Source organism: Lolium perenne, chromosome 6 (assembly GCF_019359855.2).
Source record: "Lolium perenne isolate Kyuss_39 chromosome 6, Kyuss_2.0, whole genome shotgun sequence".
Lineage (NCBI taxonomy): Eukaryota > Viridiplantae > Streptophyta > Magnoliopsida > Poales > Poaceae > Lolium > Lolium perenne.
The window spans coordinates 61,904,756-61,925,630 of NC_067249.2; positions in this window are offsets into that span (position 1 = coordinate 61,904,756).

A 20,875-nucleotide genomic window follows, 5' to 3' on the forward strand; every position below is an offset into this window, starting at 1 on the left:
CGATGCAGCAAGTTCTTCGCATCAACATTTTGGGCATGTGGAGTCTTCACCCTTTTCTTCTGCATCGGGACCTCACTATGACTACGCCATGTATGATCCACCGGACTGGAACAGCGACCCTCGCTGGGGTTGAACTCCACTTAGGCCAAAAGCCTAAGCTTGGGGGGAGGTATACCGGCATCACTCATTCTTTGCATATTATGGTTGCTGGATACTTGTATATACTTGTTTAGTTTCTTGAAGTGGTTTTCTAATAAGAGGGGGATGATATTTGGGGAAGTGCTGCCTGAAAACAGATTCTGGGCTGTTACCAAAAAAATTCTCAAAAACAGCTAGAACGTTATTTTATGAAGCCAATTTTTGTGCATGTTCCCCAGATTGTTATCTAACTTTCATTAGTTGAGCACTTTTCGAGCTGGGCAGCGGAAGAATTTCCTAAAAATCGATTACTGTACTGCTATCAAGTTTGACGAATTCCTGCTGCTTTGTGTTTATGCGACTTTTCTAGTTTTCATTTTCTAGTTTTTGCTTTGTTTCTTTCCTAAAACACAAAAAGACCAAAAATATTTCTATTGTTTCTCTTCACCATTTGTTTATTTTGGTTTCTTGCTTTAATGTTGCTTTATTTGCTATCGTTGGTTTGCTATAAGAAAATCCAAAAAGATTTTGCTTTGTTTGCTTGTTTCCTTTTGTTCTTGTTTCCAATTCGAAAACACCAAAAATATTTGCTGTTCTTCTTTGGTTTTGTAAAGTTCATTATGAGTTCAATGGTCTTCGGTGGCTGGAGCGTGGTTTTCATTCCATATTATTCAAGCTACACAAGTGAAAGGCAATAATGACGATCTACGACAATTCGATTGCGGTGAGAGGCTGGTATGAACTCTATTTGTTTTCATTTCTGTACATATACTCAGCCATGTGAGCATGCTTAGTTGGTTCATGTGAGGTATTGATACGTCCATTTTGCATCACTATTTTATATCATAATTTGCTGTTATTCATTGATATATTTCATATTTGGAGATGATACTTATGTTATTTCATCTATTTTGCATGTTTCATGATTATTGGAGGATCGCGCACCGGAGTCAGGATTCTGCTGGAAAAAGCGTCGTCAGAAGGCAATATTTAGGAAGATCAACAATTGACAGAAATTATACGAAAAATCCTATTTTTCCTGAAGACGAAGGGAGCCAGAAGGGGGAGCCGAGGAGGGACGCCATGGGCCCACCTCATAGGCCGGCGCGGGCCAAGGCCTGGCCGCACGCCATGTGAGGAGGGGGCCCACAGCCCCCTCTGGCCTCCTCTCCTTCGCGTACATCTTCGTCCCGAAAACCTAAGCTCCAGATGATAGTCGCGAAGGGTCACAGCCGCCTCTGCGGGGCGGAAAACACCAGAGAGAAAAGAGCTCTCCGGCAGGCTGAAATCTGCCAGGGAAATTCCCTCCCGAAGGGGGAAATCGACGCCATCGTCACCGACATCGAGCTGGACATCATCTCCATCACCATCATCATCATCTTCATCATCATCACCGCCGTCTCCACCGCTGCACATCGTCACCGCTGTAACAATTTGGGTTGGATCTTGATTGTTTGATAGGGGAAACTCTCCCGGTATCGATTTCTACTTGTTATTGATGCTATTGAGTGAAACCATTGAACCAAGGTTTATATTCAGATTGTTGTACATCATCATATCACCTCTGATCATGTTCCTTATGATGTCTCGTGAGTAGTTCGATTAGTTCTTGAGGACATGGGTGAAGTCTAAATGTTAGTAGTGAATTATGGTTGAGTAATATTCAATGTTATGATATTTAAGTTGTGGTGTTATTCTTCTAGTGGTGTCATGTGAACGTCGACTACATGATACTTCACCTTTATGGGCCTAGGGGAATACATCTTGTATTCGTTTGCCAATTGCGGGGTTGCCGGAGTGACAGAAACCTGAGCCCCCGTTGGTATATCGATGCAGGAGGGATAGAGGATCTCAGAGTTTAAGGCTGTGGTTAGATTTATCTTAATTACTTTCTTGTAGTTGCGGATGCTTGCAAGGGGTATAATCACAAGTATGTATTAGTCCTAGGAAGGGCGGTGCATTAGCATAGGTTCACCCACACAACACTTATCAAAACAATGAAGATTAATCGGCTGTATGAAGCGAAAGCACTAGACTAAATCCTCGTGTGTCCTCAGCTGTTATAGATTGCAAGAAAGAGAAAATTTTGACTAAATTTGCTGGTGAATCTTATGATTTTAATTTCTCTAAATTTTCCAAAACTCCTTATAAAGCTGATTCACCTAATAATGATTTTAGAGTTGAACAGTGTCCATCTATTGCTCTTGCTCCTAATAATCCTTTGCAACAACATTTGGAGAATAGTGAGAGTGAAGTCTTTAGGGAAGAAAGAAATGAGCTTGATGAAATTTTCCTTCGTCAACCTATTCTTAAGCATGATTTACCGGTAGAAGATCTACGTACAACATTACCACCAAAAGAAGATCCTGTTTTTGATTTAAAACCATTGCCTGATAATCTTAAATATGCTCATATTGATGATAAGAAAATATATCCTATTATTATTAGTTCTAAGCTTTCAGAGATCGAGGAAGAAAGGTTATTGGAAATATTGAAGAAACACCGAGGAGCTATTGGCTACACTCTTGATGACTTGAAGGGGATTTCTCCCTCTATTTGCCAACATGCCATTAATATGGAAGATGATGCAAAGCCTGTTGTTGAACATCAGCGTCGTCTAATTCCTAAGATGAAGGATGTGGTAAGGAATGAGGTATTAAAAATTCTTGAAGCTAGTATTATATATCCTATTGCTGATAGTAGATGGGTTAGTCCTGTGCATTGTGTTCCTAAGAAAGGAGGAATGACTGTTGTGCCTAATGATAATGATGAGCTCATCCCTCAAAGAGTAGTTGTAGGGTATAGAATGTGCATTGATTATCGAAAAGTTAATAAGGTTACTAAGAAAGATCATTACCCTTTACCTTTTATTGATCAAATGTTAGAAAGGTTATCTAAGAATACTCATTTTTGCTTTCTTAATGGTTATTCTGGGTTTTCACAAATTGCTGTTAAAACTAAGGATCAAGAGAAAACCACTTTCACTTGTCCCTATGGAACTTATGATTATAGACGTATGCCTTTTGGTTTATGTAATGCTCCTGCTGCTTTTCAAAGATGCACGTCTGCTATTTTTCATGGCTTTTGCGAGAGTATTGTAGAGGTATTCATGGATGATTTTTCCGTCTATGGGAATTCTTTTGATAATTTCTTGCGGAACCTTGATAAAGTTTTGCAGAGATGTGAAGAAACTAACCTTGTTCTTAATTGGGAGAAATGCCACTTTATGGTTAATGAAGGAATTGTATTGGGACATAAAATTTCTGAGAGAGGTATTGAAGTTGATAGAGCTAAAGTTGAAGCAATTGAGAAGATGCCCTATCCCAGGGATGTTAAAGGTATTTGTAGTGTTCTTGGTCACGCTGGGTTTTATAGGAGATTTATTAAAGACTTCTCCAAGATTTCAAAGCCTCTTACTAATCTTCTTCAAAAAGATGTACCTTTTGTTTTTGATGATGATTGTAAGGAAGCTTTTGAAACTCTAAAGAAAGCCTTAACAACTGCTCCTATAGTTGAACCTCCTGATTGGAACCTACCTTTTGAAATTATGTGTGATGCTAGTGACTTTGCTGTAGGCGCTGTTCTTGGACAGCGAGTAGATAAAAAATTGAATGTTATTCATTATGCTAGTAAAACTCTTGATGCTGCTCAAAGAAATTATGCTACTACTGAGAAAGAATTGTTGGCTGTAGTCTTTGCTTGTGACAAGTTTAGATCCTATATTGTTGATTCAAAAGTTACAATTCATACTGATCATGCTGCAATTAGATACCTTATGCAAAAGAAAGATGCTAAGCCAAGGCTTATTAGATGGGTGCTTCTGTTGCAAGAATTTGATTTGCATATTATATATAGGAAAGGTGTTGATAATCCTGTTGCTGATAATTTGTCTAGATTGGAAAATATTGCTTATGATCCTGTTACTGTTAATGATAGTTTTCCAAATGAACAATTGGCTGTAATAAAGGTGAGCTCACGAGATAGCCCTTGGTATGCTGATTATGTTAACTTTATTGTTTCCAAGTACTTGCCTCCAACCTTTTCAGCCCAGCAAAGGAGGAAATTCTTCTATGACTTGAGGCATTTTTTTTGGGATGACCCACACTTATATAAAGAAGGAGTGGATGGTATTCTGCGAAGATGTGTTCCCGAATATGAACAACAAGAGATATTGAGTAAATGTCATGGTAGTGCTTATGGAGGACATCACGCCGGAGACAGAACCGCGCAAAAGGTTCTACAATCAGGTTTTTATTGGCCAACTCTCTTCAAAGATGCAAGGAAGTTTATTTTGTCTTGTGATGAATGTCAAAGGGTTGGTAATATCTCCAGACGCAATGAAATGCCTATGAATTATACTCTTGTTATTGAACCGTTCGATTGTTGGGGATTTGACTTCATGGGACCTTTCCCCTCTTTAGAAGGTAACACTCATATACTTGTTGCTATTGATTATGTTACTAAATGGGCGGAAGCCATACCTACAAAAAGAGCTGACGGTGAGACCTCTTTAAGAATGCTTTTAGATATTATTTTTCCAAGATTTGGAGTTCCTAGATATCTTGTGACTGATGGAGGTTCTCATTTTATTCATGGTGGTTTTAGAAAAAATCTTGCTAAATATGGTATTAATCATAGAATTGCTTCCGCTTATCATCCTCAAACTAGCGGGCAAGTAGAACTATCAAATAGAGAAATTAAATCTATCTTGCAAAAGACTGTTAATAAATCTAGAAAGAATTGGGCTAGTAAATTGAAGGAAGCACTATGCGCTTATAGAACTGCTTATACAAATCCTATGGGCATGTCACCTTATAAAATGGTCTATGGAAAAGCTTGTCATTTACCTTTAGAACTAGAGCACAAAGCTTATTGGGCTGTAAGAGAACTAAATAAAGATCCTAAACTAGCCGATAAGAAGAGATTGCTACAATTGAGTTCTCTAGATGAATGGAGAAGTGAAGCCTATGAAAACGCTAAACTCTTTAAAGAGAAAGTTAAGAAATGGCATGATAGAAGAATTATCAAAAGAGAATTTAATATTGGGGATAAAGTCCTATTGTATTGGTCTCGTCTCAGATTCTTTGCAGGGAAATTACTCTCGAAATGGGAAGGACCATATGTCATTGAGGAGGTGTATCGTTCAGGAGCAATTAAAATTAGCTCTCTCCAAGGCAATGCCACACAAGTGGTGAATGGACAAAGACTCAAGCATTATATCTCAGGTGATTCTTATAATGAAGATGTTGATGTTATTCGAGTGGAAACTCCGGAAGCTTTTATCAAAGGTCAAATTGACAGTCCAGCACAGTTCGACTTTGAATAGATAATGGTATTGGTAATAAAAAGTTCGCGTTTTACTTTCCAAACAATGTTTTTGCTGTTTTCGGAAAATATGAAAAATTACGAGATCGAAACGGAGTGGAGGAGACGCACGAGGGCGTGCCCTCATAGGACAGCGCGGGCCCCAGCCTGGCCGCGCCGCCCTATGAGGAGAGTCCCTCGTCGCCTCTCTCCGACTCTGGTTCGACCTGGTACTTTCCTTATGTCATAAAAATTCCTGCTATATAATCCCCCGGACCCCTGGAGGTCCGTATATCGTTCTCTCGATGTGTTTTGTTTCGAGCTGTTTCTGCCAGGATTTGTCTTTGATCTAGAAGCACCATGGCCTCCAACAACAAGGGCAAGGGGCTTTCAGAGGAGGAAGTGAAGAAGGTGTCGTCAAAACAATAGCAACAAGCCGTTGGGAGTAAGCAAATCTTGGTGGGATCTATTGACACTCGACGTTCTTTCTCTCATAACTTGCAGGGACTTTTACCACCTGCTCCTAGCCTCGACTCTATCCCTGTGTTGGAAGAAGCTCTACGGGTTACCGATGAGTTTTGTGATCAATACCGTGCTCTGAGAAGGGAAGTGGAGATACTTCAGGAGGAGAATTATCGACTTCGTAGAATGCTAGAGCGGTTCCTCACTCCCATCAGGGTTGTCCCATCATCACCACCACCGCCGAAGGAGTAATTCATCATCGGTATTGGCATCCCCTTGGTTTGTTCCAAGCTTGGGGGAGTGCCGCGGTATGATATCATCACTCTCTTTTACTTTTTACTATCAAGTAGCGTCATATCATGAGTAGGGAAGTTATCATATAAGATGGGTTGCAGTATGGAAGTATCTCTCCTTTAGTTGGTTGTCTATGTATCCCTTGGTGCGAGTTAACATTATGGAATATTAATGAGAAGTCTTATCATTTACATATTGCACATCTTATTTTAGTTTGCAATCTCTATTATATGCTTGATCTTGTTATTAGTATTGGTATCACTTTGGGAGCATTGAGTTAATCTATTTGGTTTTGGCAAACTTAGCATCGGTCAATAGCAACAACACTTTGAGGTTTAAGTAGAAAAGAGAAATACATGTAGTTGTTTCATTGTCTTCCTTTCTTGTTAGCTCATAGCTTATTATTCTGAAGTTAAAATTGTTTGTGCTTACAAGGAAGATGCATGATTGTTTCTATCACATGTATATTTGTTTGTTTCCCTCAACTCTTATGCTTGCTAATTAATCTTGCTAGCCAAAGAACTGTACTGAGAGGGAATGCTTCTCGTACATCCAAACTTGAACCCAAACCTGTGCCATTTGTGTCCACCATAACTACCTACTACATGGTATTTCCTGCCATTCCAAGTAAATACTTCGTGTGCTACCTTTAAACAATTCAAAATTTATCATCCTTTATTTGTGTCAATGTTTTCTAGCTCATGAGGAAGTATGTGGTGTTTTATCTTTCAATCTTGTTGGGCAACTTTCACCAATGGACTAGTGGCTTCATTCACTTATCCAATAACTTTGCAAAAAGAGCTGGCAATGGGGTTCCCAGTCCCAAATTAATTAACCTTCATAATTTTACAAATAGACACTCCTCCACGGTATGTGATTGTTGGAAGGCACCCGAGGATTCGGTTAGCCATGGCTTGAGAAAGCAAAGGTGGGGAGGAGTGTCATCTAAATAAAACTAAAATAAAAAGGCACTCCTTACACTACAAGAAAAGTTGCCATGGCCGACGAAGTTGAAGTCGCGCCGTGGTTGCTGGTGTACCATGGCCGACGATTTTGGGTCTGTCCGTTGTGCATGTCAAAACGTTTTTTTTCTCGTTTTTGAGGCCACCTAGCCCGACGAAACCGGCCAAAACGTTGCGTATGGTGGCCCGGGACGTGGTGCATCTCGAATTCTCGGGTTCTCCGGCCGAGTCAACGCAAATCCGCACCGCCGAGGGATGTAGGGCCTAGATGGCAGCCTCTCTGGCACTGTTTTTTTTCTCGATCGCGCCATCTCGTTCAACGCTCTCCGATCGAGCCGTTTACGATGCAGGATCATGGGTCCTGCATGTCATCCTCTATGAACCAAAATTCTTTCTATTCTTGGATTTTTTTGACCCCCTGATTTCTGGCTACTTCCTTTTTCTTTTGATCCCTTGCCGCCTTGGAAACGTTGAGACCGCTGCTGCTAATTGGGACCCGCATGTCATCCTCTATGAGCAATCAACTTTCTTTTCTTGGAGTTTTTTTTGGCACCTCAAATTTGGTCACTTGCCTTTTTCTTTCGATCCCCTGCCGCCTCTCAAACGGTGATACCGCTGCTGCTAAATGGGACCCGCATGTCATCCTCTATGTACTATAAAACTTTATTTTCTTGGATTTTTTTGGCACCTCATATTTGGTCACTTGCCTTTTTCTTTCGATCCCCTGCCGCCTCTCAAATGGTGAGACCGCTGCTGCTAAATGGGACCCGCATGTCATCCTCTATGTACTATAAAACTTTCTTTTCTTGGATTTTTTTAGAACCTCATATTTGGTCACTTGCCTTTTTCTTTCGATCCCGTGCAGCCTCTCAAACGGTGATACCGCTGCTGCTAAATGGGACCCGCATGTCATCCTCTATGTACAATCAACTTTCTTTTTCTTTTGATCTCAAGCCGCATTTGAAACGTTGAGACCGCTGCTGCTAATTGGGACCCGCATGTCATCCTCTATGTACAATAAAGTTTTTTTCTTGGATTATCTTTGGCTCCTGATATTTTGTCACTTGCCTTTTTCTTTCGATCTCATGCCGCCTTTGAAACGTTGAGTAAGCTGCTGGCTCATGGGTCCCGCATGTCATCCTCTACGAACAATAAAAGTTTCCTTTCTTGGAGTTATTTTTGACCCCTAATTTCTGGCTATTTGCCTTTTTCTTTTGATCTCCTGCCCCCTTTGAAACGATGACGACGCAGCTGGCAGGTCGGTCCCACATGTCATCTTCTGTGAACAATAAAAGTTTCCTTTGATGGATTTATTTTGAACCCCTAATTAATTTCGGGATATTTCCTTTTTTCCTTTGATCCCCTGCCGCCTTGGAATCGTTGAGGATGCTGCTGCCTCATGGGTCCCGCATGTCATCCTCTCAGAACGGTAAATGTTTCTTTTATTGGATTTTGTTGACCAAACGATTTTTGGCTTATTTTTTCTTTCGATCTCCTGCAGCCTTTAAAACGTTCTGTGGCGCCGTCGGCTCACGGGTCCCACATGTCAACCTCTATGAACAATAAACGCTGAGGATGCTGCTGCCTCATGGGTCCCGCATGTCATCCTCTCAGAACGAAAATGTTTCTTTTCTTGTATTTTTTACCAACAGATTTTTGGTTTATTTTTTCTTTCCATCCCCTGCCGCCTTTAAAACATTGACGACGCTGCTGGCTCATGGGTCCCCGATGTCAGCCTCCCTGTACAAGAAACATGTGATATCCTGATTATTTTGCAGATAATAAACATTGTATTTCGCTCTGAGCTATTGCAAACGGATAAATTAAATCTTTATTTTTACATAAACAAACTTATATGTTGAATCTCCTTGTTTTGTGTTTTTGCGAAGCATAGGTCTTTCCTGTTTTTTTAGAAAATTCCGAACTTTCCTGTTTTGGAGTGGGCTGAAATTGTACGAGTCAAAAGGCCAAGCAGGATAGTTCGAAGGCCCAGATGTCCAGATGCAGCCCAATTGAGATCTTTCTTCTTCGATTTTTTTCACCCCCTGATTTCTGGCTACTTCATTTTTCTTTTGGTCCTGTGCCGCCTTGGAAACGTTGAGACCGCTGCTGCAAAATGGGACCCGCATGTCATCCTCTATGTACAATAAAATTTCTTTTCTTGGATTATTTTTGGCTCCTGATATTTGGTCACTTGCCTTTTTCTTTCGATCCCGTGCAGCCTCTCAAACGGTGATACCGCTGCTGCAAAATGGGACCCGCATGTCATCCTCTATGTACAATCAAGTTTCTTTTCTTGAATATTTTTGGCTCCTGATATTTGGTCACTTGCCTTTTTCTTGCGATCTCATGCCACGTTTGAAACGTTGAGGAACCTGCAGGCTCATGGGACCCGCATGTCATCCTCTATGTACTATAAATTTTTTTTTCTTGGATTATTTTTGGCTCCTGATATTTGGTCACTTGCCTTTTTCTTTCGATCCCCTGCCGCCTCTCAAACGGTGATACCGCTGCTGCAAAATGGGACCCGCATGTCATCCTCTATGTACAATCAAGTTTCTTTTCTTGAATTATTTTTGGATCCTGATATTTGGTCACTTGCCTTTTTCTTTCGATCTCATGCCACGTTTGAAACGTTGAGGAACCTGCTGGCTCATGGGACCCGCATGTCATCCTCTATGTACTATAAAAGTTCATTTTCTTGGGCTTTTTTCACCCTCCGATTTTTGGCTATTTCCTTTTTCTTTTGATCCCCTGCCGCCTTTGAAACGTTGACGACTCTGCTGGCTCATAGGTCCCACATGTCACCCTGTATGAACGATAAAGCTTTCCTTTCTTGGAGTTTTTTTACCCCTAATTTCTAGCTACTTTCTTTTTCTTTTGACAACTGCTGTAAAATGGGACCCGCAAGTCATCCTCTATGTACAATAAATCTTGGATTGTTTTTGGCACCTCATATTTGGTCACTTGCCTTTTTCTTTCGATCTCATGCCGCCTTTGAAACGTTGAGTAAGCTGCTGGCTCATGGGTCCCGCATGTCATCCTCTACGAACAATAAAAGTTTCCTTTCATGGAGTTATTTTTTACCCCTAATTTCTGGCTACTTCCTTTTTCTTTTGATCCCCTGCCGCCTTTGAAACGTTGAGGATTTTGCTGGCTCATGGGTCCCACATGTCAGCCTATATGAACAATAAACCTTTCCTTTCTTGGAGTTATTTTGACCTCTAATTTCTGGCTATTTTGCCTTTTTTTTTAAAAATCCTGTGTCGCCTTGGAAACGTTGAGGATGCTGCTGCCTCATGGGTCCCGCATGTCATCCTCTCAGAACGAAAAATGTTTATTTTTTTGGATTTTTTACCAACAGATTTTTGGTTTATTTTTTCTTTTGATCCTCTGCCGTCTTTAAAACGTTGACGACCCTGCTGGCTCATGGGTCCCCGATGCCAGCCTCCCCGTACAAGAAACATGTGATATCTTGATTATTTTGCACACAATAAACAGTGTATTTCGCTCTGAGCTGTTGCAAACGGAAAAAATAAATCTTTATTATTAAATAAACAAACTTATATGTTGAATCTCCTTGTTTTTGTTTTTGCGAAGCATAGGACTTTCCTATTTTGGAGTGGGCTGAAACTGTACGAGTCCAAAGGCGTCCAGCAAGATAGTTCGAAGGCCCAGACGGCCAGATGCAGCCCAATTGAAATCTTTCTTTTCTTGAATTTTATTGACCCCCTGATTTCTGGCTACTTCCTCTTTTTTTGTTGGTCCTGTGCTGCCATGGAAACGTTGAGTATGCTGCTACCTCATGGGCCCCGTATGTCATCCTCTATGTACAATCAAGTCTCTTTTCTTGGATTTTTTTACCCCCTTATTTTTGGTCACTTGCCTTTTTCTTTCGATCTCATGCAGCCTCTGAAACATTGAGGAAGCTGCTGGCTCATGGGACCCACATGTCATCCTCGGTATTATAAAAGTTTCTTTTCTTGGATTTTTTTTCACCCTCTTATTTTTGGCTATTTCCTTTTTTCTTTTGATCCCCTGCCGCCTTGGAAACGTTGAGTAAGCTGCTGACTCATGGGACCCGCATGTCATCCTCTATGTACAATCAAGTTTCTTTTCTTGAATTATTTTTGGATCCTGATATTTGGTCACTTGCCTTTTTCTTTCGATCTCATGCCACATTTGAAACGTTGAGTAAGTTGCGGACTCATGGGACCCGCATGCCATCCTAATTTCTGGAGTTTTTTTACCCCTAATTTCTGGCTACTCTTTTTCTTTTGATCTCAAGCCGCATTTGAAACGTTGACACCGCTGCTGCAAAATGGGACCCACATGTCATCTTTTATGTACAATAAAGTTTCTTTTCTTGGATTATTTTTGGCTCCTGATATTTGGTCTCTTGTCTTTTTCTTTTGATCTCATGCCGCCTTTGAAACGCTGAGGAAGCTGCTAGCGCATGGGTCCCGCATGTCATCCTCTATGAACAATAAAAGTTTCCTTTCTTGGAGTTATTTTTGACCGCTAGTTTCTGGCTACTTCCTTTTTCTTTTGATCCCCTGCCGCCTTGGAAACGTTGAGTAAGCTGCTGACACAAGGGGCCCGCATGTCATCCTCTATGTACAATCAACTTGCAAGATCTTGGAGCGAAAGAGCTTGTATAAGTGGGACCCATATGCCATCCTCTATGTACAATAAAAGTTTCTTTTATTGGATTATTTTTTGCTCCTGATATTTGGTCACTTTCCTTTTTCTTTCGATCTCATGCCGCCTCTGAAAAGTTGAGTAAGGTGCTGGCACATGGGACCCGCATGTCATCCTCTATGTACAATAAAGTTTCTTTTCTTAGATTTTTTTTACCCCCTGATTTTTGGTCACTTGCCTTTTTCTTTTGATCATATGCCGCCTTTGAAATTGAGGTCGCAGGTGGCTCAAGGGTCCCACATGTCAGCATCTATGAACAATAAACCATTCCTTTGTTGGATTTATTTTTTACCCCTAATTTCTGGCTATTTTCCTTTTTCTTTTGATCCCCTGCCCCCTTTGAAACGCTGCTGGCAGGTCGGTCCCACATGTCATCCTCTATGAAGAATAAAAGTTTCCTTTTTTGGATTTATTTTTGACCCCTAATTTCTGGCTATTAGCCTTTTTCTTCTGATCCCTGCCGACTTCGAAATGATGAGGATGCTGCTGGCAGATCGGTCCCACATGTCAGCCTCTATGAACTATAAATGTTTCCTTTCTAGGTTTTATTTTTTACAACCTATTTTCGGGCTACTTGCCTTTTTCTTTGAAACGTTGAGGACGCTACTGTCTCATGGGTCCCACATGGCATCCTCTCTGAACGATAAACCTTCATTTCTTGTTAACTACAGGTTTATCAGTATTATTTTTGCAGACTAATACAAGCTCTTTCGCTCCAAGATCTTGCAAGTTGATAGATTAAATCATGGAATTATCAGGATATGTTTTAAATTTCAAATCCACTTTATGAATTTTTAAAAATACCGTTATCCATGTGGTTATGGAGTGATCAAGGATTTTCATATTGTGCATGAGCAGTTTCAAAAATTGGAACCCAATAATTCAAAATAAATAAAAATAACTTTTATGTAGAATCTCCGTGTTTTTTTGCCAATCATAGGATCTGTGTTTCATTAGAAAAGGGCCGAAATTGCATGAGCAGAAAGGCCCATTTGTGGTTATTGGGCTTCGACAGCCGGAGCAAGTAGACCGATAACAATTACCATGTAGATGTTCGTTGGCAACCCAAAAGTGAAATATTGGGTCCAACAGGGGAAGGTTGAACAATACTTTTTCTATTGGGAAGGTGGTACATGGGGTTATCCTGACAAAAAAAAATGGAACATGGGTTACTGAAGGTTGCCCATTTGTGCCCAATATGTTTGTCAGCAGGAGCTTTACCTTCCGCCGCCGCCATGGTCGAGCTAGCGGTACGGTGGCGTCTCGAGCTCGGGGTAGCGCAGCGTCCGCGCGCGCCCCAAATTAAGGTACCTATTAAGCGGAGATACGTACCGGCGACGAGCACATCGGCCTCGCGATGGCACCTACGATAGGCTCGGCTGGCCTTGGGGCATTTACCCCTAGCCTCTTCCATGCTCAAGTTTTAGAAATGTTTCTGGCTCTGTTCAACACTGGATCAAATTTGTCAACATGACCATTTTTATGGAGTAGCACCGAGTTGAATCTCTCAAAACTCTTTAAGTTCTGCAATATAACGACTAATTGGGACTACCTTATACAAAATGATTACATATCCTTATTTTGGAAGCAAGCAATCACACACTTATAGTTTGCTAGTCAGCTGCACGTAACGTTAAAAATCGGCAATTATAATGAATAAACCTGTAATCTTCACTTAAAATGCATTAAGGAGCATCAAATTTGACAAATCAAACCATGTTTTACTGAAAATTGACATGTCTTTCTCATGCAGAAATTAAAATTATCCATGCATGTGCGTTTATACAGGTTAAGTTTTGCACGTATTATTTTTTGTACTAACTTTTCTGACTACCTTCAAAGCTCCAATCCTTCTTCATCATCTTTGTTGTACCGCACTGATGCAAGTGAATGCGAGCTGCTCGCCAGACGCAACTTCATGTCCGATATGTGTACATGTACTATGCCTTCTCCATCTAGTGCTAGTTACGCCTCTGTGCTAATTAATTCTATCCCAGTGCCTACATCCAGCATAAATCTCTGTCATTGCAGCTGTGACTCACCTCGACAATTGGAGCCCAATCACAAGAGCGAGCTCAATCAGTCGTCTCAACCAGAGAGGCATGTGTCTCATGGTTAGCTATCTACAACTTGCTGTCTTACTAAAACCGTGCCTATCATAGAGATCACCTCGCTGGTGTAGCAATGGTTGCAAGTAGCTGCTATGGGGATAAGGAAGAAAAGATTTAAATAATGGGGTGGGGCCAACAAGCAGCTCGGAAATTATTGTATTGCAAGTTCATATCAACAATTATTTTGCCCGGAAATTATTGTATTGCAATTTCGACGATTCGCACTTGATCATACTTTTCATCGGCTGCCCAGTTTGGCTGACCGGTTTGTTTATTCGCTAGTGTCCTCCTTCCTAGACACCCAAGTCCATCATCATGGGCACTGACAAGGTGTAATATAAGATATATGCCACAAAAATAATACGTAGGATGTTGATAATGAAAATAAGTTTCCAATGGCCCGTGTCCAACAAGGGACGAGTAGTTTCTCTCCACTTCATCCTGACGTGTGTGGTGAGCAAGCCCTCCCATCAGTATCAGAGGAATTTAATTTGACAAGGGCTACAGGAAGACATCACCAAGAAAGGGTGATGCATGTCTCCTTCAACAAACACAGTAGTACATGTCTGAAGCAAGTACATGAACACAAGTACACCACCATAATAATACTACATGAACACAAGTGATGCCGTCGGTTGGGGAGGCCTAAATAAAACTTAAACTTAATCCTAATCTAATGGACGTCGATTGGGGCGCGCGACGGGTCTGCCTCGTCCTCGTTCTTCGCCTGTGCTGCCTACGTCCGTGCCCGCTTCTCGTCCCATGCTTCGCGACAGGGGCGGCGCCAGGGGTATTCTTGCGTATGCAGCTGAATACCCAAGATTTTGACAAAACCTTAGAATTTCCTCATAAATCAGGGAAAAATTTGGCAAATACATGAGGATTTGGCAAAATGAATACACAGGTTGAAAATGAATACCCAGCACATCATCACTGGCGCAGCCACTGTTCGCGCTTTAGGCGTTGGAGCATGGCGGACGCCGTCAAAAGACCTTGCCGGCGGCGCTGTCCCAGCGGTTCAGTCCTTAGCCGAGAAATCTCCTTCTGGTAGAAGAGTATCGCTTGCTGGCGGGCGAACGCCTCATAATGGCGATGAGCCCTGTCCTTGCAGAACTTCCGTTGGGAAGCCTCCAAGATCCGGAGGTCGTGCTCGCTGTACTCCTACTTCAACCGTGGGTCCTCGTCGTTACCGGAGCTGTACTCCGCGTCGGACTGCGGCTCCGGATCCGGCTCCGGCTCCGGCTGCGATGGTGGTGGAGGCTGCACGCGGACTTTGTTGCCAAGCCTACAGAACCTCGTCTTCCGATGGCGCGGCATTTTTGAGGTGGAGAGGAGAGAATGCAGCGTAAGCGGTGGTGGAAATGAGAGGATAGCACCGCGGGGGTGGACGGCGTAGTAGGTACTTAATGCTGGTGGTAGGCAACTACCCTCATTTACGGCGGCGTAGGCGACTGGACGCCGCGTGTCCGGCCGCTGCCCTCGTGGCCGCCTAGGTTTAGGCGCGGGAGACCATTAAACGCCGGGGACTACCAACCTTCCCGCGTCGCCTTTGATGCGAACAGTCGCGTCCTCCCGCTGACAAGGCGGCCCCACACGCGAAAACCGTCGTGCCGCGAGGCGCCGACGCGCCCGATTCGCGCCCTTCGCCGGTGTGAGCCCAAAAAATGCAACTACTACTACTGTACTAGCGTATAGGGTGAGCAGGCCCTCCCATCAGTATCAGAGGAATTTGACAAGGGCTACAGGACGACTAGTTACATCACCAAAAAAGGTGATGCATGTCTCCTTCACATGGTCTTCTTATGTCATATAGTAAGGCACTAGCAATGATCGGCGCGGCGTGTCTAACTAATATACTCCCTCTATCTCAGAGCTTAAGGTGTAAAAATAAATTCGATTTTTGATCAAAGCATAAGGCGTAGGGTGAACTCTATCCTATTTCTACCGAAGATGCCCCTCTCAGCCGTTTCTCGTTTGCTAAAAACAACGAGACGATTGACCCAGCTATGGCATGCACACGGTATTCACGCTGAATTAACTGCTCCTCCAGTCAATCTCCTCTAAAACCGGTGCCTCATTGGTTGTATACGGTGCATGCATGAGATGGTAGTTAACGAGGAGTCTGATGCGGCTACTTTAGGGAAGAGAGAGATATACGGAGTAAAAGGAGTGAGTTATTAGAGATTTATGAGGGACAAGTATGGAAGCTAATTTGCACGCCAACCCTCCTTAATCCTAGCGCCAATTTATTTACACCTTAAGCTGTGAGATGGAGTAAATGTTTAGCAGTTGTAAATATTTATGGGCTTTTCATCAGCAATGATGATGGCACAACATGAAGTGAAGTTTAGCAGTTGTAGCATGATTTTCTTTTTGAATAAATGATGCTCAAACTCACCGATTCTCAAACTGCCCTTACAACGTTAAGGGAGCTGATATTAGGCACATACCCACTTTCCCTAAGCCCTGAGACAACGCAATCAAACATCATGCTATCCGGAAGTCGGAAACAATCTCAACTGTGAAGAGATCAACATTTAATTTAACAAAACTGTCTAATCCTGATGTGTAGAGAACGAATCCGTTGCACATATTGCTGCAACTCATAAATAGATCACAACACAACTTCAAGATTATTTTTTACAGAACACAATTTTGTGATGGCATTTGTTATCACTCCTTGGTGTGTATCTTGTGCAGTATCGGTTAAATTGCTAGGCCATCTACTAATACTGATGATTACTGATGGTTCATGTCTCCAGTTGTGAAAGTAAGAGTTCATATACTTAGCCAAATGCTCAGCTAGCTACCCCATGTAGGAAACTGACCGTGTGAAGGTAATTGCATCCTTCTAAGAATTTGATATATTAAAAGACATCTGAAAACAAAAGACGGCTACCCTGAAGTAATTGAGTGTAAGATAAAATACTAAAATTGCTACACCAGCAAAAGTGGACAATTGCCTCATCTAAGCTGGTCTAGTGTACATCCATGTTTAACATGTGAATATGTGAGCGTATGAATTAGTAGCCAAAAACAACAGACTATTTTCAGGGAAAGCACGGCAAAGTAAATGCAGATAATTCTACTTTAGCAAACGTCTCACCTTGACACATGTAATATGAACTATAGTTTCATGAACAGTAATTAGTAAGAACAGAGAAAAGTAACAGCTGCCTTAGTTGATATAATCTAAAAATAGTAGCTGCCCATTTCAGCTAATGATTTGTCCAGATGAAAAGCCCAACAGGAAACTAAGCATCAGAAACGTCCTAATAATATATAGAAACTAACTCTACATCAGGATAAGAATGAATTCAATAGCTAACTCTATTTGAGTCCTTCTGTTACTTTGACTGGTGTTTACATACTAAAGTGGTACTGCAATCATGTTTCTGTGACTGACATCGAGCATTCTTGCAGTTTTAGCATTTGTGTCATCTAGGTTACTATTGATGCGTAGCTAATAGTGTAGTGAATGGAAATTGGACCGACCTTTTTTTTCTCTGCAAATGATGGATATACCTTCTTTTTCTCGAATACACACCAAACTGTGTCATCTGTATTAGAAGAAAGAACTAAAGTAGTGCAAATACAACTCTCAAAGCAATATCAAAAAGAAAAGAAAAAAAATGAAGCAAAAAACTTCTAAGCTAGGCTATGTAGAATCTAAAACGTGTCCAGTTGGGTCATTAGACTGGCACGTTGTACATCCCTGCACCCATCACAAGAAACAGTGTGAAGACCAGAGCCTGAAGCAGTGTCTACACCCAAACAATTCAGATATGAACAACAATTGACAATACAGAACATATTAAATCATGCCAACGTTACCTCAACCGTCCGTGGCTGACATTGTTAGATTCAGGCTCAATAGTATTGCTTCATGTTGCCGTATGATGATCAAAGATTGTCCGCCAACCTCGGGTCATCTTGCCCTGGAGTTTAGTAGAGACAAAAATAACTGTAGTGTCCCCCTAAGTGTAGTAGTACACTGGACCAGCTTAGATGAGGCGATATAAAAACAGTAAAAAGAGAGCTCTAATTCATATTTGTGTATTAACTAACGAATTTTCTTGTCAAGCAAATAATTGTAGCATTGTTACCATTTTAGTAAATTTATAAATCTTCCTCGCAATTAAATGTAACAAAACTACAATCACCGACAAAAGTATAACTATTTTGAGCAGATCTCCTTTGTAGGACAGAGGAAGACACACAAAAAAGAATCCTAATAAAAATATAAAAATTCTTCCCGATGTGTTTTGTTTCAAGCATTAATGGCTCAGACCTATGATTATGTACTACCAATGCAAAAAAAAGACTTCTACCAATTTTCTCATTCAACTCCATGCCTTCATGTAATTTACAGAACAAAGTACTACAATGCAATAATGCTAGAAAATAGAAATCCGTGGTACTTATGACAAAACATTACCTAGTTTGTTAAATCCAAGATGGCATTAGCGCAAGAAATTTAGTAATTAAACATCAATTAGACGTACAAACCTGTCATGTTTGTCAGCATGAAAAGGCTCGAGGGCAACTCTCGTATGCAGCTATTCGCAAGAAAACTGTAAGAGGCAAGTAGTAATTAAGTAAACTTTAGTTTATCCTATACTTTCACAGAATAATAAATTGCATCAACTGGGGTATGAAATAGAACGGGAACCTCGAAAGAAGATACAGAACATGAAATTTTGATTATATTGGCTCAGACACAATGGTGATATAAAAGATGGTACACCTTGAAAAGTAAATTAAGGGCCTACATGCTAACTCTGTTTCTTCATATGACCAATAATTCAAGACTTATGTTTAGTCCATGACTAATATTTTGGTGCGTACCCTTATTTCATCAAACAGTATAAAACAACAATAGATATAAATAACCTAATTTTCTCGTATTTGCAAGTATCTAAACCTGGGGAAGGAATACAACCCTAGACGATAGGGCCACACAGATGTTTTAATCTCACCGCAAATCCAATTCGCTTTAATTCATAAATTCAAATATAGTTAATCATCGGTATAGTAAAATATACTCACACAGGAGGAATCTATTTTTACTGAAACAATGTATGCAAACATTCGAATTTCTTTAGTGACAAAATTTAAAATACGACAAAATTTATGTGGTATACTTTGTAAGAACCGAGAGAAATATCATGATAAAATGTTAGGTTTATGTAAAATAGCAAGAGTTGTAGAAAATTTAAAGTTGCAGGAGCCTAAAGATGATGATATACTGAACTTCAAGTTACTTGTGAATAATAAACCAAGGCAGAAGAATTTTCTTTCACTCCAGTAGGACACACCTCTATAAGAATGCTTCATTTTGTTTCCTGCATGTAAGCATTTTGTCTCCTACTGGAGTGAAATACCCATGATTCGAACTGAAGACCTGCCAGGACATGGAAATAAAGAGGTAACCTGCTTCTATTTTTACAGCATGAAACTAAATGTGCTCCTCATGTATCTGCAACATGAAGCTAGCTCTGCATATGTTCCGTTATGCAGGAAAATGTATATCAAGAAAGAATCCTATCTAAATATCATAATAATAAAACCTGCCTCCACCACTTCATCCTAATATATACCAAGCAAGCAACTACTTCGGGCCAAGAAAGCAGTTCCAAAATAACATGGCAGAATTAATATCTCATGGTCTGCAGAAATAAAGTCAGTTCATATACATTGTGTCTTGTTTGCTTACCCATGCATTCCTAGATTCGAGCAACACACACAAAGACCTTTTATTGGAATTGTCAAGGTGATACATAATTGAGTAGAGAGAGTTGTATGTCCCACTTTCTTTGACCTGCATGTAAGTGAATATTCAGCATCTGATCCTAGATATCGTACCAAAGAATTAAGAATAGTCCATGAAACTTACATAGAGATCCAATTTCTCATGGAAAAATGTGGGAAGAGGAATCAAAATGGAAGAGCAAGTGAAAGAAAAGAAGGAGAAGATGTACAACACACCAGAGAAAAATTTAACCTTATGATTCTGTTATCTTGGAGCTGTCAAGACCAGAGGCCAATTCAGTTGTTGTAAAGTGGCTGAAGTTACACTAATCATACATATGACCTAGTTCATGTTACCTCTAGTCTTCCAAAATACCTAGCAGCACATCAATCAGGAAGAAGAGCACATGACCTTAAAATATTGCAGTGACATGTAAGCATAGTTTCAGCATAAAAAAGGTGAATCGTATCATATAAGGAAAAAAAGTATTTTAGATTCATTTATACATCCATGGTCAGCACCGCATGGGCACCTCGAGGAAAACCCAGTTGTAAAGCTAAAATACTTATATACATAATTGTTAAAGCTTGCTGCAAATTCAGGAATTTGGGTATAAAAAAGATATTGCATAGCAATTTTTGTGATATAATCTCTAAATAAAAAGTTCCTTCATAAGAATGATTAAATTATTTTGTTGCAGAGATCTCTACTGCAAATAAGATACATCCTTAAAAAAATCAGTTTTAGTGCTTGGACCTGCAGGCATGACATATCCTGACATGAGATTTGATTTTCTAAAGCAAATGCAATTTCATTTGAACAACTACGATTGGCATGGAATACACCGGTGTAACTTCACTAAATAGAAAAGGTCTGCTAGAGATGACAATACGAACATACATGCATGCTTTTTCAGTTTGATACAATCTTCCTTACTGATTATTCTTATAATTTCAACACATGGAAACTTCGCTGCCATTTATAGTGCATATAAAAGGGAACCTACGGAATTTGAGAGCACAAAGTATAAGGCTCGATGAAGCTGATCTTGATCTCCCAAGTTGAGCTTCCACTGTTAATCTAGTTGTTCTCCGCATATACATGAAAGTTATAGCAAAGAAAAAAATAATTATACCTGATCTGAAAGAGCT